This window comes from Podarcis vaucheri (genome assembly GCF_965113315.1).
Source record: "Podarcis vaucheri genome assembly, chromosome: 1".
NCBI classification, from domain to species: domain Eukaryota; kingdom Metazoa; phylum Chordata; class Lepidosauria; order Squamata; family Lacertidae; genus Podarcis; species Podarcis vaucheri.
In genome coordinates this window covers 82,395,379-82,423,362 of record NC_138759.1, presented here as the reverse complement: position 1 = coordinate 82,423,362, position 27,984 = coordinate 82,395,379, and the positions used below count along the sequence as shown (strand labels likewise).

The window sequence follows — 27,984 nt, the reverse complement described above, 5'->3', positions numbered from 1 at the left end:
TGTTTTCCCTTTCTTACCATTTCTTTACCATCATGGGTGCAACAGCTGGTTCAAGAATATAATAAGCTCTGTGTGCTCCATACAAATTGTTTGTTGGGGAAAGTTGCTGGACAGAAACATTAGCATGTTCAAGCATGAAAAACATACCAGAAAACATCCAGCCACAGCACAACTCACCACACTAATCTCTTGTGATTAGGCTGGTGGTTTATTATCTTTGTGCCTATGGAGAGAGGGGCCACTGATTTAAGGTGTTTTGTGCTGTCTGCGAGGCAGGAGCCAGGGCAGCAGGAGGAGGAAGGGGCAGGGCAGTCCGAGACAGAGGGAGGTGCAGGGGATGTGGCGGAGGAGAAAGAGACTGAGCCAGGGCCAGTAGATTCCCTGCCATGATCTCCCACCCTGCTGTCTCCTAGAGCCAGGAGGGGCTTGAGGAGGGAAAAGCAGCAATGGCTTCTGTGTAAGTGGCGCCTCAGGTTGAGCACATGCCCCATCAGATGAGGATTCATAAGCTGCTGCTGGTGTGTGGGGGGGGGGGTCCCCCTGTTGCTTCAGCTGTTCACAAGGCACAAATCTGAGGACAGCTGCCTAGATGCCAGAAGATTGTGTGTCCCTGGAGCACTGTGGGAGCTGCTGTAAGTGCTTCTTGTCAATAAAGACTGTCAACGTGAGCTTTCCTTGTCTGGGGGCAGGACAAGACACATGAGGCTAAAAAGTGTGTCCATCCAAAAGTGATGTAATCCCACTAGGCATCCAATGTTTTGTGTGGTGTAGTGGTTCAGAGCAGTGGACTCGTAATCTGGTGAACCAGGATCCCCGCTCCTCCACATGCAGCTGCTGGGTGACCTTGGGCTAGTCACACTTCTCTGAAGTCTCTCAGCCCCACTCACTTCACAGAGTGTTTGTTGTGGGGGAGGAAGGGAAAGGAGAATGTTAGCCACTTTGAGACTCCTTAGGGTAGTGATAAAGCGGGATATCAAATCCAAACTCTTCTTCTTCTTCTCAAAAAATGTGTTGGCAGAAAGAGCAGAATTCAGCTCCAACAGAGGTTTCACCATTGGAAATGAATTCTGCAATCCATTCTGCACGTGTTGGGTAGGAGAGGGCTCCTGACAGATCCAGATTCTTGCAGCCTTAGCTTGAATCTGACACTTTTAAAATTCAAGCTAGGGCTGCAAAAGAAGAACACAAGTGCACTTCCATATCTTCCTTTGCTGCCATAGCTTGATTTCTTTTTTGAACTTTCCCAACCCAAATTTTCCCATGTCTGACATCATATGATATTGCATGTGAGAAGGGTAGTTGTGGTTTGCTCAAAACAGCCTTGTGGACCTCATTAGGCACACAGGAGATTTATTATCACCGATATAGACAGTGCATCTCTGTGCAAGGCTTCTGTGAGGGTTTATGTAGATCAGAGGTTTATTCTAGTTAGCAATTAATGCCCACATTTTTTAAACAGGGAGATTACTATGCAGATCAAGACAAGTGGGGTAGTTGTCATTCTGTGCAATTCCCCCCCCCATGGTTTCATCAGTAGCTGCCAGAATTCATTTTAAAATAAAAAGCATTTTAACGGCAAACTTTTGAAACACTGGCAACCTGGTCTTGCAAGCAGGTTGCCCAAAACAGGTCTAAAATATCTAAATACTTTGGATGGAGTAGGAAAAAGAACCAATAACGAGAAAGGAACAAAATTAAAACTGTTGTATCCTGCCTTTCCTCACAAAATTGTCAAGTGTTAAAACCAATGCAGTACTGTATTACAATCATCTACAAGCAAAAGCTTTCTTTAAAAGGAAGGTTTTTACTAGGGATGTTCACCAACCACAAGTTTTGGCTTGATGCTAATCCAGCGTCTTGGAAAATAGCCTGATTCGGGACTGGGCTGCTTTGCCTTTGTTCCAAATCCAAGTGGGGTGTGTGTGTGCTGGGTACATGAAAAAGAATTTAAGGAAATATCTATAAAACTTTTAAAAGCAACAACTTTTTTGGGGGAGTAGAATTAGAATCCTACCAAATCTCAAGAGATAGCTACAGTGATTTCCCAGCAAAGGCAGCTTTTTCAATTTGGGGTGATTGAAAAAGGATAAATTTAGTCTTCGCTATCGTTTTGTGAGCAATTTGTTTGCAAATAGACAGAAAGGCACCATGGGCACAGCCAAGGAGGAGGGCAGAGGGGGGCAGGGCAGAGGGGGGCAGCCCCCCTGATCAAGTAAATAATAGAAATACTTAACTGACCAATCATGTTGGTGCTCCCCCCCCAACAAAAGTCCTGTCCTCCCTAATTTAAGTCCTTCCTGTCCCCAACAAAAATCCTGGCTATGCCCATGAGAGGAGCCCCTACATAAGGAACATGCAAAATTTCAGGAGGATTGATGCAGGAATTTTGCCCTAGGCATTCTGCTCTATTTGTCACCAAAAGTCAGAGGGGGAGCTAAGCTGAAAGCTGAATTGGCAGGTGTCAATGTGTGGGCAGATGGCAGAGGCAAAAGGATGAACATCCAGCATCTTCCAAGCTAGTACCACTCGTAGAACATAGAATGCATTCCTTCAACATCCCTTCCCAAAGCACTCTGATAGGATTTCTGGTAATGCCATTCTCAATTTTGGCGTTTCTCAGCTTCTTTTTCCCCCAGACTTAAATTTGGTTCTCCACCCTTCCATACCAGTTTGTCATTTTTTTTAAGTCCTCAGGAAAATTCAAAATTATTTCAAAACAACTTTCTCTTATATAATGCATTTTTGTCATTTTTCACCAACATGTTGATTTCACGCACACTTTATCTTAGTATATGCATTTTGTTGACAGCACACTCCAAAATTCTGACCTTTGAAAATAACAATAAGTTAACAATAGTGCCTTTCAACAAATTACCTCACTGGAGCATTGCATTGCAGAATATGGAGAACTGTGAATTTTGAAGGATGACTTTCGAAGGATGAAATGTGCTGTCAGCAATATACTTATGATGCACAACTCTGATCCTCTTTTACAACTGCAGGTGTGGCAGTGGATGTTTTGGATCAGTAACTGGCAATGGACTGGATGAGAGCCAATTGACTGAAGCTTCCTCAAGGTAAGAGTAAGGTGCTAATAATGGGTGGTTTGCTAGACTGGATGGGTAAGGCTTGTCCTGCTCTGGGTAGGGTTACTCGCCCTGTGAAGGAGCAGGTACCTAGCTTGGGGTTACTTCTAGGATCCATTACTGTCACTTGAGGCACAGGTGGCTTCAGTGGCATACAATAGCTTCTGTAAGCTTTGGATGGTGACCCACCCATGCCTGCATCTAGACATCTGTTGACCGTGCTCTTGTAGCCTCTAGTTTAGATTACTACAACGTGTTATACATGAAGCTACCTTTGAAAACGGATCACAAATAGTAGCTGGTGCAGAATTTAGCTGAGAAACAGCAGACTGAGGCAAGACAGTCTGAACATATAACACCAATCTTAGTGCTACCACACTGGCAACCGATCATGTTATGGGCTCAGCTGAAAGGGCTGGCTTTGACTGATATAGCCTCTTGTGGCTCAGGATCCCAATTTCACAAGGACTGCCTCTCTTCGCATGAACCAAGACATAACTTGCATCCATATTCCGAGGCCCTTTTCCACGTGCCTACTCCCACGTGGAGGAGGATGATACGAGATGACGAAATGTGGGTGGCTCCCTGCCTAAGCAATGCTCTCCCCAAGTCAACGCTCCAAGTACTATTGATGGCTGTTCTTAGGTGCCAGACAAAAATATTTATATTTTCTCAGGCCCTTAATTTGGAGGGTTATTAGGTACATCTGTGACTCCTCCTGTGCTCATCCTTTCACTAGTGTAGATTGGAACTCCCTTTTTAAAAATATTATATGCATTTTAGATTATTATTTTTGCTCTTATTTATGGTGATAATGTGCTTTTACAGTTGTTTTGAGGCTGTTTATGTAAAAAGGGATGAAGCTGTGATGATAATTATGTGATGTGGTGCTGCTGATAGAATCCAGTTGTCCCTCATCCCTAGCTGCAGGGCTGGACAACTCATGAGGCAAAGTGAGGCAACTGCCTCAAGGGCAGCAGTTCTGGCCTCCAAGGAATGCATTGCCTGCTGCTACTCCCACAGTGGCAACAGCAGCTACGGTGAGCTCCTTAGAGACCACATTGACCCCTCCCATGCTGCCTCTACAGTGGACTCTTGGCCAATAGGAGGCACTGCTAGTCTCCCCCCCCCCCCTTGTTCCTGATGTAGATCTTCACTAACCCTCTTTTCCCTGGCTGGGGGTGGGGGGAAGTACCATTTTGTGGGTCACCTCAGGTGCCAAAATGTATTGGACAGGCCCCACCTAACTGCCAGTCACAAAAGAGCCCTGCCTCCCTGCGCTCCTCACCAAGGTGTTTTCATTACATGGCAAGCTTGAGAAGAAACGTTTCCATTTTTGCAGATACACTGTCTGCAGGCCTTTAATTTTTTTTTTTAAAAATTTCCTTTTCATTACAGTTATACCTCAGGTTAAGTTCTTAATTTGTTCCGGAGGTCTGTTCTCAACCTGAAACTGTTCTTAACCTGAAGCACCACTTTAGCTAATGGGGCCTCCTGCTGCTGCCGCACCGCTGGAGCACGATTTCTGTTCTCAACCTCAAGCAAAGTTCTTAACCTGAAGCACTATTTCTAGGTTAGCGGAGTCTGTAACCTGAAGCGTATGTAACCTGAGGTACCACTGTACAGAGATTTCTCTGAATCCCATGGCTTCTCCCATGGGACCCATCCCCTCAGTGGGTCCTAATGTCAACGTTTTCAACTGCATATTGTATCATAATCTATGTTTTATATCTATCTATATTATCCAACATGTTTGTTACACTACAAGTGTTCTAATAATCCTGCTAACGTTTTCATCTGCTTACAAGTCTCCTAAATAAATTATAATTTTTCCCATTTGTCTGCAGGCCTTTTAAATCTCTACACCTAGGGTTACCATATGTCTGGAATTTCCTGGACATAGCCTGTAATTGGCCATCAGAAACAGTGTCCTGGAAAATCCGGATGTTTGGCAACCCATGTCGGCAGTCTCATTTTTGTCCTTAACTATCTCAAAAACTTCCCTCCAAAAAGAGAGAGATTTTGCAAATATATATATATATATATATATATATATATAAAAGCTCAATAACTCTGCCAAAAAAAGGCTTTTCTGCCCAGATTTTCACTTTTTGAAATATGGCAACCCTACTGAATCACAGTGAATTGCTTCAGAAGCCATGATTTGGTTCTTATCATTGTAAGAAGAGCCTGCTGGGTCAGGCCTATGGCCCATATAGTCCAACAACCTATTCTCACAGTGGCCAACCAGATGCTTGTGGGAAACCAGCAAGGAGGACCTGAACACAAGAGCATCTCCTCTAGCAACTGATACTCAGAACTGCTTCCAGCTGCGGAGGCAGAGCATAGCCATAATGGCTAGTAGCCATTGATAGTCTTTACCTTCATGAGAGGTAAAGGGAGAGGGAGAACAACTTTTCTCTGTTGATTTCCTCCATGCCATGCTTAATTTTATAAACGATCATGTCACCTCTTACTCATCACCTTTCCTCTCCCCTCCTAAGGGAGCCACTCACTCACAATACCTCTGTCTTGCCAGGATTCAATCTCAGCTTCCCCCCTTCCCCCCTTCCCCCCATCTTCTTTGCCTTTGCCTTATGGTGGACAAGGCTTGTAGGGGGAGAGGTTTCTCAGCCTCTCCCATCCAATTTCCTGAAATGCTAGTCTCTTGAGTGGTTCTCAGAGGCAGGACTGGAACTACAGTGGTACCTCGGGTTACAAACACTTCGGGTTACAAACACTTCAGGTTACAAACTCTGCTAACCCGGAAATAGTACCTCAGGTTAAGAACTTTACCTCAGGATGAGAACGGAAATCGTGCGGTGGCAGAGGGAGGCCCCATTAGCAAAAGCGTGCCTCAGGTTAAGAACGGTTTTGGGTTAAGAACTGTACTGTAACACAGTGTCCCCAATTCCCATTCCTCAGAGCTGGTTCAAGAGTGTACCATGGTCAATGGGATCAAAACCCACGAGAGATCAAGAAACAGGAGCATGGCCACACTGCTGCAGTTCTGCCTTCTGCCACCAAAGCCAACTCAGTCCCATGGCCAGGCCTGAACCCAGATTGAAATGAACCCAGAATGGATTGAGTCTCTCCATTCAGAGAACTGCCCATCTATTCCTACTCTCTGCTTGCCACTGCTGAACCAATTCTTGGCCCACAAGAAGACTTGCCCTCATCTTCTATGACTGCTAAGCTTACTTGGGAATCTTTGGTAAGGTACCTTGCTGGAAGCTTGTTGAAAGTCCAAGTGCCCCTTGTGATGGGCGGGTGGCAGAGTTTCTAGGGCTGCAGTGAACATATCTTGTTACTATTGCTACATTAGCATTCGTTTCGCCATCTGTTCTCATAAGGCTGACTAGAAGCGTGACTAAGCTTTGCTGGGATCTCCCCGGCTTAGCAGGGCCATTGATTCTTATCCTGCCCAAGGTAAATGAACCAGTTATGAAAGCAGAGATGCTGTGTATCAATTATCAAATTAAATTAAAATTCAGTCACCAGGAGCTGACAAGGAAATAAATAGGCTCATTCATACCCAGCTAAATCTAAATCCTTTAGCCTAATTACACTCTGTGGTGACTCAGAGCCAAACAGGGGCAAATAAAGCATTGGTGTAACTTCAGCTGCTGTAGATCCACACACAGGCAAGAACCAGATTTAATCCAATTCCACTCCAAAATTAGAAAGTTAATCACTATTCCTTTTTTTAAAAAAATAAACCACATTTTTGGAGGTGCCCAGCATGAAAGCCCCCAAGCCTATTTCCCTGTTGTTGTGTTGAATTTTATGTACTCTGGATTGTCTAATATTCTTAGGAATTTCACCCTCTGTGGTCAAAAGAAAAATTCTATCCAATTTTTAAAAATCTATATTTTTATAGAAATATGAAATGCAGTAAATTTATATTCAAAAAGTTATATGGCAGTAAAATCACCATAAAGCTGAAAGATGGCAAATGAAAAAGAAACTAAAACTCTTAAAAGCCCTTGGGTACATTGCACTAAGTACCGTAGCAGTATTAGCGTGCTCAACTTTACATTGGTTGTGAACCATACACCTTTTTTTCTCTTTTCTTTTGCATGGTGATGGTATAAAGGAAACAAAAGGTAATAGGGAATTAACAAACATACTTAAATAAAGCAAACATGGATAGAAAAGATTATGGAGTCCATGGGTGGCATCCAACTCAACAACTCTGCCAGTGCAAGGATGCTGCACAACATCCCTGCCCTCTCCTCTCCCACTGTGATCCACAGACCAGTTCTGTTCTAGGTTTTCTCCCAAGCCGCTGGGGAGATTTGTGAGGTGTGCACTGGGTGTGCACTGGGTGTGCAGGGAGAAGAGAGGATGGGAAAGTTTTATTGTGCTTCTAAATATCTTTGCAGGAGTGGAAATGTTTAGTTGGACACCACACCTTGTTTTTAGAGCTACAGACAATGCAGGATATTCTACGCTACATCAATTGGTAAACGAAATAAAATTTGACCAAACAAGGATGTGGAGCCCTCAGATCTTCCATACAACCTCCACATAATGTATTCCTGTCCTGGTAATATGTGTACAGTGGTACCTCGGGTTAAGAATTTAATTTGTTCCAGAGGTCCGTTCTTAACCTGAAACTGTTCTTAACCTGAGGTACCACTTTAGCTAATGGGGCCTCCTCCTGCCGCCATACTGCGATTTCTGTTCTCATCCTGAAGCAAAGTACTTAACCAGAGGTACTATTTCTGGGATAGTGGAGTCTGTAACCTGAAGCATCTGTAACCTGAAGTGTCTGTAACCCGAGGTACCACTGTAGTTTTCAGCGTGAAGTTCCAGATTCAATGCAGCAATTCAAAAGAAATATTTTATTAACAAGCAAACCTTCTCTAACTGAACAAGCCGACGGGCCTCAGAGGCGGAGCTAGCTGTGCGCCCAGGAGCTAGCCACCTGCGGGGGCAGGGCTAACCGCCTGTGGGGGCTCCCCTGCAGTAAGCAGCCCAGGGGGGCCGCACAGCGATGTCACCCCCCCTTCAGGGATGACATCTAGGGCGGCCCACCCACCCCCGTCCCCCTTCCCCTGCCACTGACAGGCCTACTCTTAAGAGGCTATTTGTTTTAAAGATAAAGTAACATCTACCATCATGGAGAGACTCCAAGACTTTGGCCACCTCATGAGAAGAGAAGACTCCCTGGAAAAGACCCTGATGTTGGGAAAGATGGAGGGCACGAGGAGAAGGGGACGACAGAGGACGAGATGGTTGGACAGTGTTCTCGAAGTTACCAGCATGAGTTTGACCAAACTGCGGGAGGCAGTGGAAGACAGGAGTGCCTGGCGTGCTCTGGTCCATGGGGTCACGAAGAGTCGGACACGACTAAACGACTAAACAACAACACAACCATCATGGAGTTGTGGGGGGCAAGGAGGCTGCAGAATAAGAGAGAGGAGGAGGCATGGGAATGGAGGTGTTCTGTGTGCAGGGGGCAATTGGGGAAAGGAAGGAGGAGAAGGAAGGGGAAATGGGGGGAGGGTTTACAAAAAAGGAGGGGTCATGGCAATGAGGGTGAAGATGAAGATGTCTGGTAGTATTCACTCCCTTGATGGTTTCTGATGAACCATTCCAGTCTTTGTCTCTTAACTGCCAGGTTGGCTTGGCTCATCAGTGTAAGCTGCACCCAGCAGCGTTTGACACACCTTAATGAAATCTTGATTAACTCTAACTTTTACTAAATCCAATAATTATAGGTGCCTTGCACCCACAAAACTCTGGCACCCAACACATAGCAATATTTATTTACTTTCTGCAAAATGGCAGCAATTTTGCTTTTTTTTGGGGGGGGAACCTTTGGCCTTTATTCATATTTCTCTTCTTTACTGCTTTATTTTGCAACTGATTTTTTTATTATCTGTACTGCTCCCGAAACCTAGCTTCAATGCGGGCATGTCATATGTCTTTGTTTTGTTGTTGCGTAATTGCTTTTATCTTATGATTTCTTGGATTGTATCTCTCCTCTACCCTGCTGTGACTTGTCAATCATCTTAAATTGCCAGGAAAGGTCAATGCATTTGTCTATCACTTATTCTTGGGAAAGGCAGTTAGCCATATTGTTATCATCGTAATATTGGTGGGGATTGATAAGAGAAACAAAAGTTGTATGCAGAGGAAAACATTGTCTTACTTTGACCTGAACCCAGTGGGGTTTAATTACATAAGAGCACCAAAGAAATTTTTCAAAACTCTTTATCACCTATATACATGCAAACTTTATGTTGTAAAGCCTCCTTTTCAAGCTGAATTTGGTAATGCTTAATCTGCTGGTTCTTGTTTCCACAGCCTCCTGTCTTAAGCTTCTTAAGCATGCTTCTTCATGCTGTGCTTTGTCATATATATCTATTAGCATACGAAAATAGGAAGCTGCCGTAGTCCATCCAGCTCAGTATGGTCCATTAATATAAAATGGCCCATTGGTCCATCTACCTCAGTATTGCCCACACTGACTGGCAGCATCTCTCTAGGTGGCCAAGCAGGGGACATTCCTAGCCCTACTCTGAATCTGAACTCAAGTCATTCTTCATGCAAAGTGTGTGCTTCACCCCCGAGCTATAGTTATTCCTTCTGATCTTGTATCCCTTTTAGATCTCTTCCTTTTATCAATCAAGTGAAACTCTTGAATCATTGCTCTTACGAAAAGCATTCCATTCCTTGCTTTGATCATTTACTTACTCCCTTCTGCACCTGCTTCAGCTTGTTTGAGACCTTGCCTAATGCACCTCATTGAATTTTCTCTCTTCCCAGTGATGCTACCTACCCTATCAGTTTACACTACATGATAGGGTAGGTAGCATCACTGGGAAGATAGAAAATTCAATGAGGTGCATTAGGATTTTTAATGTTGTATTTTAATATGTTGTGACCTGCCCTGGGACCGTAGGGTGAAGGATGTGTAATTAATCAAATTAATAGTAATAATAATTTCCTGCTGGTAACAAACATACTTCTTTTGTATTGGTTTAGAACAGGCCTAGGCAAACTCCGGCCCTCCAGAAGTTTGGGACTACAATTCCCATCATCCCTAGCTAACAGGACCAGTGGTCAGGGATGATGGGAACTGTAGTCCCAAACATCTGGAGGGCCGGAGTTTGTCTATGCCTGGTTTAGAAGTACTTGCTAAGTTCCTATATTCAGTAGCTAAACAACTGAATGACAAATATCAACATGAACTCAGAGACCAGTTTCTACACCAGTATGAATGCTCAGGAGATGGACTTGGAGGCACTGTTTTCCATTCTTGACCTGCAGATCCAAGGCTATTGTAGTGGATGAGTATGCTGATAACACACTTGCTACCTTCAAAGAAAATGATCTCAGAGAAAGGGAATTGCAGTCTGGAAAATGCAGTTTGAGGGGAAGGAATAGGAAGGAACAGGAAGTTCTCAATACTCCTGCCTTTGTAACCAATCCTAATAATACCCCAATATACTCCAATAGACAAGAAAAATAGACAAGAAGGGTAGATTCACTATACTGGCCAGAATGAAGGGATTGGAAGAAATATTGCCAAGTTAGAGGCCCCAAACTCCTACCCTGCTAGCAATCTATTTACTGATTCTGTACCAGAGGAGCAAGTAAAGGTAAAGGTAAAGGGACCCCTGACCATTAGGTCCAGTCGTGACCGACTGGGGTTGCGGTGCTCATCTCGCTTTATTGGCCAAGGGAGCCGGCGTACAGCTTCCGGGTCATGTGTTCAGCATGACTAAGCCACTTCTGGCGAACCAGAGCAGCGCACGGAAACGCCGTTTACCTTTCTGCTGGAGCGGTACCTATTTATCTACTTGCACTTTGATGTTCTTTCGAACTCCTAGGTGGGCAGGAGCTGGGACCGAGCCATCAGGAGCTCACCCTGCCGCAGGGATTCGAACCGCCGATCTTCTGATCAGCAAGTCAGCTGATTAGCCAGCACGTGTAGACACAAAGTCAGAAAAGCTAAAGCACAGAATGAACTCAGGCTTGCTAGAGAGGTTAAAAGCAGCAAAAAAGGCTTTTATGGGCATGTTTGTAGCAAAAGGAAGAACAAAGAAACAGTGGGGTCACTCAGAGGAGAAGATGATGAAACGCAAACAGGGGACACAGAAAGGGCTGAACTCCTCAATGCCTTCTTTGCCTCAGTCTTCTCCGATAAAGAAAACAATGCCCAACCTGAAGAATTTGGAGCAAATGATTCAGCAAAGGAAACACAGCCCAGAATAACTAAGGAGATAGTACAAGAATACTTGGCTAGTTTAGATGTATTCAAGTCTCCAGGGCCAGATGAACTGCATCCAAGAGATGTGGCAGATGTGATCTCAGAACCACTGGCAGTCATCTTTGAGAATTCCTGGAGAACAGGCGAAGTCCCGGCAGACTGGAGGAGGGCAAATGTCCCTATTTTCAAAAAGGGGAAAAGAGAGGACCCAAATAATTACCGCCCAGTCAGTCTGACATCAATACCAGGGAAGATTCTGGAGCAGATCATTAAGCAAACAGTCTGTGAGCACCTAGAAAGGAATGCTGTGATCACCAATAGTCAGCATGGATTTCTGAAAAATAAGTCCTGTCAGACTAACCTGATCTCGTTTTTTGACAGAATTACAAGCCTGGTAGATGAAGGGATCGCAGTGGATGTAGCCTACCTTGATTTCAGCAAGGCATTTGACAAGGTGCCCCATGATATTCTTGTAAAGAAGCTGGTAAAATGCGGTCTTGACTATGCTACCACTCAGTGGATTTGTAACTGGCTGACTGACCGAACCCAAAGGGTGCTCATCAATGGTTCCTCTTCATCCTGGAGAAGAGTGACTAGTGGGGTGCCACAGGGTTCTGTCTTGGGCCCGGTCTTATTCAACATCTTTATCAACGACTTGGATGATGGACTCAAGGGCATCCTGATCAAATTTGCAGATGACACCAAACTGGGAGGGGTGGCTAACACCCCAGAGGACAGGATCACACTTCAAAACGACCTTGACAGATTAGAGAACTGGGCCAAAACAAACAAGATGAACTTTAACAGGGAGAAATGTAAAGTATTGCACTTGGGCAAAAAAAATGAGAGGCACAAATACAAGATGGGGGACACCTGGCTTGAGAGCAGTACATGTGAAAAGGATCTAGGAGTCTTGGTTGACCACAAACTTGACATGAGCCAACAGTGTGACGCGGCAGCTAAAAAAGCCAATGCAATTCTGGGCTGCATCAATAGGAGTATAGCATCTAGATCAAGGGAAGTAATAGTGCCACTGTATTCTGCTCTGGTCAGACCTCACCTGGAGTACTGTGTCCAGTTCTGGGCACCACGATTCAAGAAGGACACTGACAAACTGGAACGTGTCCAGAGGAGGGCAACCAAAATGGTCAAAGGCCTGGAAACGATGCCTTATGAGGAACGGCTAAGGGAGCTGGGCATGTTTAGCCTGGAGAAGAGGAGGTTAAGGGGTGATATGATAGCCATGTTCAAATATATAAAAGGATGTCACATAGAGGAGGGAGAAAGGTTGTTTTCTGCTGCTCCAGAGAAGCGGACACGGAGCAATGGATCCAAACTACAAGAAAGAAGATTCCACCTAAACATTAGGAAGAGCTTCCTGACAGTGAGAGCTGTTCAACAGTGGAATTTGCTGCCAAGGAGTGTGGTGGAGTCTCCTACTTTGGAGGTCTTTAAGCAGAGGCTTGACAATCATATGTCAGGAGTGCTCTGATGGTGTTTCCTGCTTGGCAGGGGGTTGGACTCGATGGCCCTTGTGGTCTCTTCCAACTCTATGATTCTATGATTCTATAAGTCCTGGGCTCTGTGGTTTAACCCACAGCGCCACCCATGTCCCTGTTAGAGGAGCAAGTACAGCAGTGGAAATGGGGCATCTGGATTTCAGTAAGGCTATTGATAAAGTCCCCCATGATATTCTTGCAGAGAAACTGATAAAATGTGGGCTGGATGAGGTACCTGTTAGGTGCATTTGTAGCTGGTTGACTGACCCAACCCAAAGAGTGTTCATTAATGGTTACTTGTCATCCTGGAAAAAAGTGTGAACACTACACTTAAGCAGGAATAACCAGTTGTACCAATATACCGTATTTTGCGCCCCATAAGACGCTCCGGCCCATAAGACGCACCTAGTTTTTTTGGGGGGAAATAAAGAAAAAAAAATTTATTTCCCCCCCCAGGTGCGGGGCTGGAAGAACCAGGTCGGGGAACAGTGGGAAGGCACGCTCTGACTCCCCGCTGTCCCCCGAGCTTGTGGGGCTGGCGATGGGGAGAAGTGCACCAGTCCCGGGACGGCAGGCAGCTCTGTGCCGCCATCCCGAGCGGGACGGGACTTAGCGCCCCGCTCGGGATGGCGGCGCAGAGCTGCGCTGGTCCCAGGACCGCAGGCAGCTCTACACGGCCACCGGGAGCGGGGCGGAGCTTCTCCCCCGGCTCCCGGTGGCCGGGCAGAGCTGCGCTGGTCCCAGGACCGCAGGCAGCTCTGCACGGCCACCGGGAGCGGGGCAGAGCTTCTCCCCCGGCTCCCGGTGGCCGGGCAGAGCTGCGCTGGTCCCGGGACTGCAGGCAGCTCTGCGCAACCCTCGGAGCCGGTCTCCCGAGGGTTGCGCAGAGCTTCCTGAAGCCTGGAGAGCGAGAGGGGTCGGTGCGCACCGACCCCCCTCGCTCTCCAGGCTTCAGCGAAAGCCTGCATTCGCCCCATAAGACGCAGGCACATTTCCCCTTCATTTTTGGAGGGGAAAAAGTGCGTCTTATGGGGCGAAAAATACGGTAAGTGTGATTTGCCAGTAATACACGTGAAAAGGATTTAGGGGTCTTAGTAGACCACAAGCTCAACATGAGACAACAACGTGATGCAGCAGCAAAAAGAGCTAATGCTATTCTAGGCTGTATAGTGTCCAAGACAAGTGAAGTAAAGTACCTCTCTATTGTGCCTTGGTCAGACCACACCTGGAACATTTTGTCCAGTTCTGGGCACCACAATTTAAGAAGGATATTGATAAACTGGAAAGGGTGTAGAGGAGGGAAACCAAGATGATCAAGGGTCTGGAAACCAAGCCTTATGAGAAAGGAGGAGCTGGGTATGTTTACCCTGGAAAAGAGGAGACTGAGGGGAGATATGATGGCCACCTTCAAATATCTAAAAGAGAAAAGGAGCGAGCATTCCCCCCCACTGTTCCGGAGGGTTGGACCTCACCAATGGCTTCAACTTATAAGAGAGTTAAACATCAAGGATAACTTTTTGATAGTAAGAGCTGTTCAACAGTGGAACGGACTCCCACGGGAGGTTGTGGACTCTCCTTCCTTGGAGGTTGAATGGCCATTTGTCACAGATGCTTTAGTTAAGACTCGTGCATTGGATTAGATGACCCTCATGGTCCCTTCCAACTCTACAATTCTATGATTCTGTGATTCATTCCTAAATGTGTGCATCTAGTGCGTGTCCGAAATATAGATTTCCAGGGGTTAAACTGCTGTGCTTTCTCTGTAGGAAATCTTGGGAACTGTAGTTCAGTGACAAGGGCTAAGAATTCCAAAGACAGAATTCTCAGCACCCTCAATTAACTAATTCCCAGCATTTGAGGTGGGGAATTACGTAGTTAAGACTGCACATTAAGTCTGTAGTGCAGATGTACCTATCAGAACATTTAGTACTCTTTGCTATCATGTAATTTAATTTTGTTGCTGTTTCTGTCCTTCAGCTCCTCACCAGGGCCAGCTCTACCATTAGGCAGAGTGAGGCAGAGGACCACTTCCAGGACTTAAAAGGATCTAAGCCAGGCAGGTCCAAAGTCTGGCCATTTGCGGCCCAGTTTAAAATGGCCCCGCAGGCAATTTTGAAAAATCAATCTGTTGTGGCCCCTGAGAGCCTGCCTGCTGCTCTGCTTGCTGTCCCCTGGAGCCAAGGAAGGTTAGAGGCCTTCTTCTCCCTCCCTGCTTCTCTCTGTATCTGTCACCCTCTCCCAGCTGTCTCCACCCTGCACTCCCTGTCCATCACAGCTGTTCCTGTCATTGCCAAAAGATTGCAAATCTAAAGGAGATTGGGCAGGGGTGGTGGGGGAAAAGGTAGAACAGCCCCCCTCACTTTCCATATACGGATTTTTTTGGTCTCTGCAATCTTGTGGAGCACAATGTTTTCTCGTCTCTCTTCCACCCCCCCCCACCCATCTCTTAAATCTCATCACCCCGCATCAACTCTTCTCCCCCATCAGGTTTTCAACTGTGTGTGTGTGTGTGTGTGTGTGTGTGAGAGAGAGAGAGAGAGAGAGAGAGAGAGAGAGAGAGAGAGGGGCACGCACATACAGACACATATATACTGTCTTTTCCCCAGCAATGGAGAGGAGAGTCTTTTAAGGAGAGAGGGAAGAAAAAGGGGGAGACAAACTCTCTCTCTCTCTCTCTCTCTCTCTCTCTCTCACACACACACACACACACACACACACACTCCCTTTAACATTTTTTTTGCTGGTTTGTTTACTACCCTCATCAAGAGGTTTGTGCCAACTTGGTGTTATGTTCCTGTTCATATTTTTTGAACTTAAAAGTTGACAAACAACCTTTATTACCAATAATTTATAATGTACTTTACAGTGTTCCTGACATATATTTCAGTTTCCTGGGGGTTTTTTCATCTGGCCTTCAGATATGAAAGGCAGAGTGATTTATCACCTGTTTAGATTTGTCATCCATGTGACGAAATGAAAATTATGCTGTTTGCAATAGACTTTGAATAAAATAGTTAATTTGCATTTAATTTAATTTGCATTTAATTTTAATGGTTCAAAGGAAGTCAGGCAAAATGGTCGGCCCTCATGCATGTTCACTTCATCAAATCTGGCCCTCTTTGAAAAACGTTTGGACACCCCTGATCTAAACAGAAGCCCCTGGCACTAATTCACATACAACTTGCATAGACGTTGTTGTTGTTGTTGTTGTTTGTATACTGCCCTTCTCTACCCACAGGTCTCAGGGTGGTTCACAGCATAAAAGCACAATATAAATAAATAACAAAAAGAAAAACAAGAAACACCCAATAATCCCCCCTCCCCATGTACAGATGCCTTGGGGGGGTGGGGAGATTGTGGATATGTGGGTAAGCAGGGTCTCACCAGCACTGTGGTGCTCTCAGTCACCATGTGAGTAAAGATAAAACATTTTCCAAAGTTTTAAAAAAGAGGAAGGGAAAAGGCAGGAGATCTGGGGCCTAGTGCAAAAGATCCAGTGCTTGGTGCCTGTGGGTAAACTGTAACAATGTCCATGGTGTCATGACTGCCTCAGATGGCCAACGCTAGAGACCAATAGTGGTAGCCTCTCCACCCCAGCTGTTCCTCCTGGGTCCTCTGGCCATGGCCTCCTTTTGACCCCCCATATTCCCTCAGGTGTGGAGGAGGACACAGTACTATTGCCAGTATTGAAATACAGTAAGATTTAGCTGCTAGTCCAGCAGGCTTCCAAAATTGGGTGTGTGTGGGCTGAGGATCTTGACCTTTGCTTTAGGCAGCAAAACATCTTCAGCCATCTCTGCTTTCTAATGGAATAGTGAAGGAATGATGCTGAATTTCCTAAGTTGTGTGCCCCAAAGCAAGGTCAGTTTTATTGCTGGCTTTATTCTAGGGTTGTGTACACAGCACATAGTTAAAGCACATCTAAAGCACAAGATTCCCCCCCCCCCCATCCTGGGAACTGTCATTTGCCAAGTCAGCTGGGAATTGTAGCTCTGAGAGGAGGAAACTACAATTCCCAGGAATCTTTGGGAGAAGTCATGTTCTTTAAATGTATGATGTGTACAGAGCCTATGTTTAAAATCAAGGTTGCCTTCAGTGAATCTTGCTCCGGAATCCCTTATATGTTTGGGAAAACCCTAGAGCTTTTCCTTCAACCTTGCTGTGATTTGATGAAGTGGGCGAAAGGAACAATATGGCCCTTTGTGCATCTTGGGTCATGTCAAAGATAATCTCAGACATTTTAATGAGCTCTATTTAAGGAAGAACAAGTAAGGTAACCCAAGCAAAGGATGTGTGAGCAGTGTATTAGAGAGGTGTAGTCTGAGCACCCAAAAGGCTCTTTTCCCTCTATCATTATATTTAATAGCAGGCAGGAACTCTTGAGGAGAAGCACCAATTATACAATGACTCGGGGCTTGCTGCTACAAGCCAGGATCAAATGTTTCCGAGACAATTTATTGTAACTCGATGCACAAACTGATGAGTTTGCTCTTGGCAAATTCTTAATCTGTTTAATGACTGGGAACTGTTTAATCCACCTTCTATTGAGAAAGGGTTACAAGTTTAATATTCAAAATCCCTGCCTGAACTGATGCGGGTCTTGGTATATGACAGACATGAAGAACCATGTTGTTGTTGTTGTTGTTGTTGATTTGATTTATATGCTACACTTTATCCTAAGATCCCAGATTGATGTACAACCTTTTTTAAAATAATAATAATAATTTTTATTATTTTCAATAAAAAAATCCAATATATGCCACATTGTATCAGTACCAGATTACCCCACACATTTATCATTAACATTAAAAAATAATAAAAATAGCACATTTTTACCCCCCCCCATCCCCAATCCATCCCCTTTTCTGGTTCTTTAAATAAATCGAATGATCTTACAGTCCAGATCCCTTTACCCAATTTTCCAACTACTAAACAATTAAACTTGTGGTATACAGCACAGATATTTTAAACATTCAGACCACTTTATACATTACACATCTATGCTTTCATGCTATTTCCCCTTTTAAAATTATCCTAACTGTTGCTTTTTGCGAGCATTTAATCCATGTCCCAATTTATTTCCAACCACAGGCCCCTAAATCATTTTCCAGACTGTTAGCTGTTCTTTTTTTTTCTTACTTTGGCATATTTAAATCTCCTCCAAAAGAGGCTTCTCATTAGGACAAATCCCCATTTCAGCCCTCCTTCCTCCCAAATTTCTCTCTGTCTCCACAGTTGTGATTTCACCCAAATTTCTAACTATTCCCTGACAGTACTCATATTTAAAGCTTCTCAAGAAGCTGCTCCCAATTAAGGCCATTTCCAGTTTCAGCTCCTCTTGTCTTAACATTGGTGATTTTACCAATACTTCCTCAAATATTTTCTGTGTATGCTGCCCTTCAGTTTCCCCTGCTTTTTGCTTTTGGATTTTCTTTATAACAGTTAGCCTCCCCCCCGCCCCCGCCCCCCGCTACAAACTGTCCCTCCTGTCTTTGCCTGAGAGTCTCCCCTGCGTCTGTTCTTGTTTCCGGTTCTTCCGCCGTGTTGTTATATATTGATCCAATCTAGTACTGATGGTCTCTGATATCTTAGCCATACTTTCCATAAATTCTCTTTTCCATTGGTACAAAAATTCCATAATTTCAGCATTGTTCCATTGTTTTCAGCACAGCCGGTTTTCTTCATCAGTCCTGATTAAGCCCAAGGCCATTCAATACAGTTTCCCAGTAAACACCAGGGGGTTCCAGTACTTTTCCAGGGGGAACGTATTCAAACCGCTTTTCCGCTTTTCCGAAATGTCTCAGAATGGGGTACAAAGTCACTTGCAAACTGTTCCTTAAAGTCTCAGTTGTGTTTATTGAGCCAACTTCAAGCTTCTTCCTTCTTTTATTCCTCCCAACAGGAAATCTTATAATCCTCAGCAAAGTTCTTCATATATCTTAATCCAAGTCTCTTCTGCTGAGTTCCTCAACACAGTACAAAATTAAATTCCCAGTTTTATAATCCATTAGTGATAATATGCAATTATGAATAGAGTTCAGTTGTTAAGAACTTTCCTTTCCACAGCCACAAACGAAAGGTTTGAGACAGTGGTGTTAGGGCTCCCTGACGCTCACAGGAATCTCGCACTGCCTTCCTTTTTCTGTCTCTCAACAGAGCATCGTAGCCACTTTTAAACTCTCCTGATACAGTGGTACCTTGGGTTAAGAACTTAATTCGTTCCGGAGGTCCGTTCTTAACCTGAAACTGTTCTTAACCTGAAGCACCACTTTAGCTAATGGGGCCTTCTGCTGCTGCTGCGCCGCCGGAGCATGATTTCTGTTCTCATCCTGAAGCTAAATTCTTAACCCGAGGTAATATTTCTGGGTTAGCGGAGTCTGTAACATGAAGCGTATGTAACCCAAGGTACCACTGTATTGACAATCAGTAAAGAATGGGTTTTGGTGGCTCATCAGCAGGCACTTGTCCATAAGTTTTTAATAAAAGAAGTTCTACTTGTAGCTTTTCTCCATGTAACGTAATTTATCCAGAAATCGAAGGGTGGGCCTCCTGTTTTAACCCTCCATGTATCGCCGAATTCAGTCTAATTAAATCCTATCTGATTCTTCAATCAAAATGGTAGAAGATGCAAAATTCTTCTTACTCTTTTATTTCAGCTTGAATATTTTTAGTTGAGAATCTCCTGCTGTCAGTAGGCAGCTCGAAGCTTCGTCCCACAGAGTCGTGTTGCAGCTGAGAGCACTCTCAACCGCTCCCCCCCCCCCGCTTGCCTGTTGGCAGTGGTTTTTTTCGGGGATGGCGGGAGAGTTGGTGCTCTGCCAGACCTCTTGACACTCCACACAACCTTGTGGAGCTTGGGGGGGGGGAAGCTTGCCTTGACGCACTCCCCTCTAACCTCTGTGGGCTCGGGTCTGCCCGGAGCTCAGACCTGCACTCCCTGTTCTATCGGCAGGAAACCTGAAGTCTCTTGAGTGATGTACAACCTTCATAATATAATTAATGCAGCATAATTTAAAAAAGCATAATACACAGCATAATAATAAAAAAATCATAATAAAAGTCCATAGATTATTTAACTGCCAAAGGCCTAGGTAAAAAGGAATGTTTTCACGTGGGGCCTAAATATGTAATGATATTACATCTCTGGGGAGCCACCACAGAAAAGGTCTGTTCTTGTGTTGTCATCCTCCGAACCTCCCAGGGAGGGGGGACATAGAGAAGGGCCTTGGATGACAAGCTCAAGGTCCGGGCTGGTTTATATGGGGAAATGCGGTCTTTAAGGTATTGAGGTCCTGAGCTGTTCAAGGCTTTATAGGTCAAAACCAGTACTTTGAATTGGGCCTGGAAACTATTTGGCAGCCAGTGTAGTCTGGCCAGGATTGGAGTTATAAGCTCAAATCGTCTTGTTCTAGTGAGCAACCTGGTAGCTGAATTTTGCACCAGCTGAAGTTTCTGAATGGTAGGCAGCCCAACATATAACTCATTGCAGTAATCCAACCTAGAGGTTATCATAGTGCCAGCCACAGAAGTTAGGCTATCCCTGTCAAGAAAGGGGTGTAGCTGAGCCACCAGATGAAGCTGACATAAGTTACTCAGCACCACCAAGGCCACCAGGACCTCAAGCAACAGTAATGGATCCAGGAGCACCCCCAAACTAGGGAATGTAACTCCCTCAAGAGCAAGTAGTCTCCCATTCATCTATTCTGGGGAGCCACCCACTAACAGTGGGCACAGTTACATTGTTTGTTTTTTTAAAAAAGCATTTTAAATGTGTTATAACACTGTGACACCACATGGTGTTGAGTTGAGTACGATCCTTCAACAACGTGAATTCCCATTATGAGCTTTACAGCACATTTTCCTGAAACTGAAATAGAGCTGTGTGTCATCAGCATATTGCTGACAACACATTCTGGAACTCTGGATCTTTGTCACTGACAGATTCCCCGCTTCCTCACCCTCACATTTTGCATTCCTGAATTGGTATGAATTTATATGGCTCGTGGTTTGGAAGAAAAGTGGTTGAGGTGGGTCTTCTGTATTTGGAAGCTATTGAGGGTCACTCTTTGGTCTGATCAGAACCTGTTGCAGATTAGTTTTTGTTAAATGTTTGCTGCTGCCAACAAACACTGGAAACTCAGATTTCCTTAAGTGTGCATCACCTCGGTCTGCCCTCAGTGCAGTCAGGTCCCTTTTATCCAAAATGCATAGTGATGAAGCTCAGGCGGCTTTCAGGGTAATTGCATGTCACTGGGAACCAGAGCCTCTTTGTAACTTGTTCATCATACCTCCAATTAGTCTGAGTGTTCCTTGTGAAGAATGAGCTTGCACAAGGGATCCTGTACAGTCTATGTAATTAGACACTTTCAGACAATAAGGGACAGATTCCTAAGAAGAGACAAGACAATGCCTTTTTATGGCAAATTTTTCTTGTGGGTTTAGCTCCTTGTAACTTTGACATAGCTGTCAACTTTCAGATTTGAAAATAAGGGATCAGCAGCCTCGAAAATAAGGGATCAGCAGCCTCACCTGTCCCAGGGAGCCTTGAAAATAAGGGAACAGCAGCCTCACCTGTCCCGGGGACAGTCTACGGGATATCTAACAATCCCGTAGCAGCGGGAAACAGTGCTGGAATAAGGGAATTTCCTGCAAAAAAAGGGAAGGTTGACAGCTATGAACTTTTAGGGAAAGAAATGTACAGTGGTATCTCGGGTTACGAACTTAATTCATTCCGGAGGTCCGTTCTTAAGCTGAAACTGTTCTTAACCTGAGGTGCGCTTTCGCTAATGGGGCCTCCCGCTGCCGCCAGCACACGATTTCCGTTCTCATCCTGGGGCAAAGTTCTCAACCCGAAATACTACTTCTGGGTTAGCAGCATTTGTAGCCCAAAGCGTTTGTAACCTGAGGTACCACTGTATACATACAGAGAGGTATGCAGAGATGTGCTAGAAAGTGTACATAACTCTCTGCTTGGCTTTTAGTAAAAGTTAAACAAACAAATAAAACAACCCTTGATGATCCTGCAAGATCATGGCTTCTTATTGCTCTATCTACATAGCACCGGGGGGGGGGGGAGATATAAGACACAGTTAACCCAAAGTTCAGCACTTCACAGAGCAACCCTATGCATATCTACTCAGAAGTAAGCCCTGCTGAGTTTAGTGGGACTTACAAATGCTAAGGATTGCAGCCCTAAATTCCTGTTCACGTATGCATGTTTAACTCTAGAATCTTTAAAGAATGGGTAGGCAAACTAAAGCCTGGGGGCCAGATCTGGCCCAATCGCCTTCTAAATCCAGGCTGCGGGCAGTCTGGGAATCAGCATGTTTTTACATGAGTTGAAGCTTCCCCCCCAATATAGTCCAGCCCCCCACAAGGTCTGAGGGACAGTGGACCGGCCCCTGCTGAAAAAGTTTGCTGACCCCTGTTTTAAAGAAAACTGAAACCTAACCTACTTCTGGAGTTTCTTAGCAGTTAGGAAGCACATAGCAATGTTAAAATCCAGTCATGTCGTATTTTCAAACGTGGTGTAGAGCCAGTGTGGTGTAGTGGTTAAGAGCGGTAGTCACGTAATCTGGGAAACCGGGTTCGCGTCTCCGCTCCTCCACATGCAGCTGCTGGGTGACCTTGGGCCAGTCACACTTCTGTGAAGTCTCTCAGCCCCACTCACCTCACAGAGTGTTTGTTGTGGGGGAGGAAGGGAAAGGAGAATGTTAGCCGCTTTGAGACTCCTGAAGGGGAGTGAAAGGCGGGATATCAAATCCAAACTCTTCTTCTTCTTCTTCTTTGGGAGATTTTCAGCGTGTAACACTTTTCATAACAACTACTTTAATAGGTTATTCTCCCTATTAAAGTATCTGGCTCTTATCTTTAGTTTAAAGGTTATTTCTACAACCTTTCCCCTCCACTCCCATCCCTTTTGTGGGATTACCACAAAAGTATCCTCCGTTCCGGAGCCCCGTTCACATCCTGAAACGAACGTAACACGCGACTGCACGTCTGCTCGTGCGTGGGTCGTGTTTCGCCGCTTCCGTGCATGCGCGTGACGTAATTTTTGACCATCTGCACATGCGTGAGCAACAAAACCCGGAAGTAATGTGTTCCGTTACTTCTGGGTCACGGTGGAACGCAACCCGAAAACGCTTAACCTGAAGCATATTCATCCTAAGGTATGACTGTATTCCAAAGGAGAGCTACCAGTCTGTGTACTGAAGGGTGATGAAATAGTTCAGAGGGCATTACGCAAATTAAGGTTGTTTCCAAACAACCTGTGAGCTTTACTGTGATGTGTGGATTTATTTTTGCTTTAATGTTTTCATGTAATTTTGGATTACATATGATAATCTCTTTGTGTGGACAGGTGGAGTCCCTCAAACCCTGGGCGTCCTTCGTGTAGAATAATGACTCAAGATAATGTGCTATGGGATTAAAATTGGCCACAACTTTATTATGTTTCAGATGTGGGTAGACCTTGGTTCAGGCATTGGGCGTTTATCCCTCCCAGTCCCCCGCTGGGGATCTGGGGAACATCAGGGTTATCCAGTGTGAGTGGGCGATGGGCTGGCTCTGGAGAACATATGTTCAAGCAGAGAGAGCCCGCCCCTGTTACGCCACTGCCACAGGGGAGAGCAATGACAACCTCTAGGCGAACGGCCAACGCCTCCCCTCAAACAACCCCTTTAAGGTGAAACCCTGGTATCACTGCATTGAAGAGGAGGGGGGTGTGGGTCACTGCTGCATGCCCCGCCCCCATTTAGGGAAGATAGACTAAAGGATTCCGCCCAAGGCCTGATAACGTTTTGCTACAGGAAAGGTAAACCTGCCAATGCAGGAGAATTCCTTTCCGGCCCTTCAACAGGTAGCAACGCCTGCGTACCTGTGGAGAAATGGTTAACCTGCAAAAGAAGCCTTAACTGAGGGTGGGTAGGGTGGGAGAAGCTCTGGAACCAACCGACGATTCCCAGGTAAGATCCTCCTCCTATTGTGTGGGCAGGTAGTCCCTCCCCCTACCTGGCCTGATTACCTTGGCAACGCCTCCCCAGGCGGGATTGGGCAACTGGCTGAGGTAGGCAGAGACCTCCAGGTATCCCACCTGGGGGGAGGCGAAGCCAAGCATGTGCTAATGGTGCTGCATAGGGTCCAGGGGGCTGCGCGTGACCATGCAAAGGGCGCCCCCCATTTAATGTGGGGAGCGGTCATTATACAAATTTTATTGGAGGAAAAATTCTTGTCACACTGCACTTCCTGCAGGTGGGCAACCATACCAACTGCAGCATGATTTATTTAATTATTTATCATTTATCATTATGTATTAAATTCAAATACCTCCCATTTCCACCTGCCTCATTGCTGTTTTGCCTTCTCACAGGGCCATTGGTTCTAAATGGCCTCTGATATGGTCCACTTCAAGTCAAGTGAGGCGATGGCTTTTATCAACAGTTCACATTTAAAGCTGCATCTCTTGACTTTCCAAAACAATACAAGAACCGAATCACAGCCATTCTTTGAAATCTGTGCTTATCTGAATTGGATGATGCAGTGCTCCAACCAAACCGTGCTTACAGAAATGCATATATCAAGGTAAAGTGTGCATAAAAACCAATGTATTATTTTAGGGGAAATTGCTTTACAAAAATGAGTAATTGGGCAAGATGGCATAGAAAAATGTGCTTATTAAGAGAAATTGTCACGGAAATGCTAGTGAATTTTGATGAGATGATAGATGATAGATAGATAGATAGATAGATTCTCCATATGTAGATAGTAGATACAGTAGATAGATGATAGATAGATACAAGCTTTTATATATAAGCTTCAAAAACAACAATTGCTGCAGAAATGTGGAGAACAGAAAGAACCAAAATGAAGAGATCCTTCTATCCCTAGAATCAGCAGATCTGAATGGCATCACTTTGCTTGCCAAGCTTAGGGTGTTGCTCTAAGCAGTTGTATCCCAAACTGAATGCTACTCCATACAGAGAGTGAGTTTGCCCCACGGGCTTGAATCCAAGCCCTTTGCTGGCCACAGCACAGTGATGCTGAGACTGGGCTGTGAGCAACATCGTGACAGAAACCACTTCTAGAGGGGCAATTAAAGACAGTGGGCCTTCACGGTTCTTAATGCTGCTACTGAATCGTTTCACTTCTGTCGCAGTGGCTCACCCTGTTTATTTTTCTGATAGATCTTTTTATTAACACTAGATTACTGACTTTGCACTATAACACTATAATTTTACAAAAAATTATAGCAAGATGCTATTACAGGGCCATAGTCCTGTTTCAATAAGAAAACAGCAACGCAAAAACTGTTTTAGTGTTAATTAAAAGATCTATTCAAAATAAATAAATGTGGTCATAAAATTGCGACTATCACAAAGGCTATAATGAATGTGTGCTGAGCTGCCATTTCTTAGGTAACAAGTCTGACTTTTTACAGCCTCCAGACTGTCAGTATTTCTCAGGAATGATTCAAGAACGTACTAGAATTGTAGGTTTGCCAACTGAAAATGGATTAAAGGGCTCTGTCATCCAAGCACAACAAATGATTAAAATAAAAAAAAGATTAAGACTTTTTGCAGTTTGGAAAAGCATGTGGATATGTGCCGGACAGTTCAGGATGCTGAACTGCTTCTAGGAGCCACAGGTGAGAGCAGAGTGCAGGGTGGGGACCAAAGTTGGACAAACTACCCCCGCAAGGAGTATAATGTGTCCCCCACCAGAGGTATTACTCCTCCCATAACACCCTTAACACTCTCTGGTGTTCATATATAGAACTGGTCTTTAAACAGACGAGAAAGAAATTGCTAGTGCAATGGTGAAATTGAATTAGGAGCCCCCTCCTCCTCCACTGGAACCTTTGTGATATGAAAAGTTGCAAGGTTTTAAGAATGGGGACGCCGCAGGGGTGTGTGTTGAGCCTGCTTTTATATACGCTCTATACAGCTGACTGTGCCCCCAAATACCCCAGTAATAAGATCATTTAAGTTTGCAGATAATAAAACGGTGGTTGGTTTAATCACGGCTGGAGAGGGGGAGGCAGCCTATAGGAAGGAAGTTGAGGTTGTGGGAGTGGTGCAGGAAAAACAACTTACTCCTTAACTTAAAGAAAACAAAAGAGATTATTGTAGACTTTAGGAAATGTAAATTGAATATTCAGCCACTTATTATTGAGGGGAAGTGTGTGGAACAGATCTTGGTGTTTTGATTTCTGGGAATAGAGTTGAGAGATGACCTAACCTGAGGGGGGGAAACAGCAAAGACCTGATGAAGAGAGCACAGCAGAGGTTATATTTTCTGAGAATCCTTCGGAAAAACAATCTCTCAAAGGACCTTTGATGGCATTTTACCATTGTATTGTGGAGAGTGTATTAACTTATGGTCTGTGTGTGTGGTTTGGGAGCTGCACGGTCAGGGGAAAAACAATGATGTCCAGGGTTGTAAAGTCTGCGGAGAGAATAATTGGGTGCACTCTTCCCGCCTTGGGTCAAATCTATGCTTCCAGGTGCCATAAGAAAGCTGCAGAGATAGCGCAGGATTGTGTGCACCCCGGAAATGATTTCTTTCAGCTTCTGCCTTCTGGAAGAAGGTACAGGGTTATAAAGACTAGGACTAGCCGCCTGAGAAACAGTTTCTACTCAAATACGATTTTGGTTTTAAACGCATTGTAAGGAGTCTGTATGGAAGTATATTGTATTTAAAAATGGGGTATCAGAGTTTTTAGGGGGCTAACCAGGTTGGGATAGCTGGGATAGCAGGCTTGTTGGATTTTGAATGTCTTATGTAGATTTTTCAATTTTGTTGTTCTGTATGGGACAATGACAATAAAGATTATCGTATCGTAAGAAACTACAGGACATACACCTGTTGCAAATGAAGCCCTATAACATCCCCTGAGTCTTTTGCAGGTGCAAATGGAATTGAAAGCATGATTGCACATAACCACCCTGACAACATTATGAGCACCAACCATGAGGAATGCGTCACAAAAGGGATGCATTGACTTGAAGTTCCCTGTCAGTCCATCCAAACTTAAACTTCACTGCAAATGTTCCTTTTAAAAAACACAGGTTTCCAAAATGTGACATGGGTTCCTTGGCACTGGAGAGCCATTTTTAAAAAATGCATTGAGTGTTGTATCTCTTATACACATGCATGCGCGCGCGCACGCACACACACACACACACACACACACATTAATTCTCATCTAGTCACTCTTTCAGATACACACCACCCATCACCCATTCACACCCACAGAGTATGGTGGCCAGAGCACCTTTCTGAATGAAGGAGCATGGCGAGCACAGCATTTTCATTAAGGACACTCTAGCTGCTGTGCTCTGTCATTGAACCGCTGAACTTGTTTGTGTGCCACCCTCTTCTTGCTTGGCCCTGCAGCTTTTGAAAGGAACTGGAGAGTCTCTCTCTCTCTCTCTCTCTCTGTGTGTGTGTGTCTGTAAGAAAATGTGAAGCAGCCACCACAAACATACCTTCCAACATTCCTCAGATGAAAATAGGGACATTCTGTTCTACATCAGTATCATGAGGCGTTCTCAAAGTAAAGGAAGGATTGAACTCTGATTAATAAGAATACACACAGAGGCTTGAACCAGCAAGATTCTGGGAAGGGTGCGTATAATAATCTCTGCGTGCCTCCACCCCTCGGCCCAGGTCGTTTTATTCACAAAAGAACTTTTACAGAGTGTTCGTAAGAACCAATCAGATTTCTTCTGAGCATTTCAATAAGCCTCATGTGGGGACAAAGTTAAACTACAAACACTAGTTAAGAATGCATACTTTGGGGGTAAATGAATGAAAACTTCAAAGGAGTGTTTTCAGCAACCCAGGAGGTCATAAGCAATCAATACACATGATAAGAAGGGTGGCCAGGAGGACAGCGATCATTATCACCTTAATGTGAGACCTGTTTCCTGGCCCTAAGATTAACATCCTAAGATTAACATATCAGAAAAGCTACATCAACGAAACTGCCCACTATCCTTGATGACCCAGGAGCCTAAGTGTGTACATGACTTGTGAGGAAAGAGAAATGGAACAGGGATGCAGAGGTGTGGGTTGATCAAGAATCATATCAAAATAGTTTAAACCCAGTCAACGCAATGCTTTCATTGCTGACACAGATGGCTTACTCTATATTTGCTATAATTCCTCATAGCAA

At 44.6% G+C, this 27,984-nt stretch overlaps 1 long non-coding RNA gene across 1 annotated transcript in view; it reads left to right on the top strand.

Annotated features, from left to right (window-relative positions):
• Window positions 1-27,984, top strand: part of LOC309532019 — a 48,703-nt gene that overhangs the window by 14,097 nt on the left and 6,622 nt on the right. The window contains exon 2 of the long non-coding RNA XR_014219525.1: window positions 3,003-3,077. This is a non-coding gene — a long non-coding RNA (uncharacterized lncRNA). The remainder of the gene's footprint in view (window positions 1-3,002; window positions 3,078-27,984) is intronic.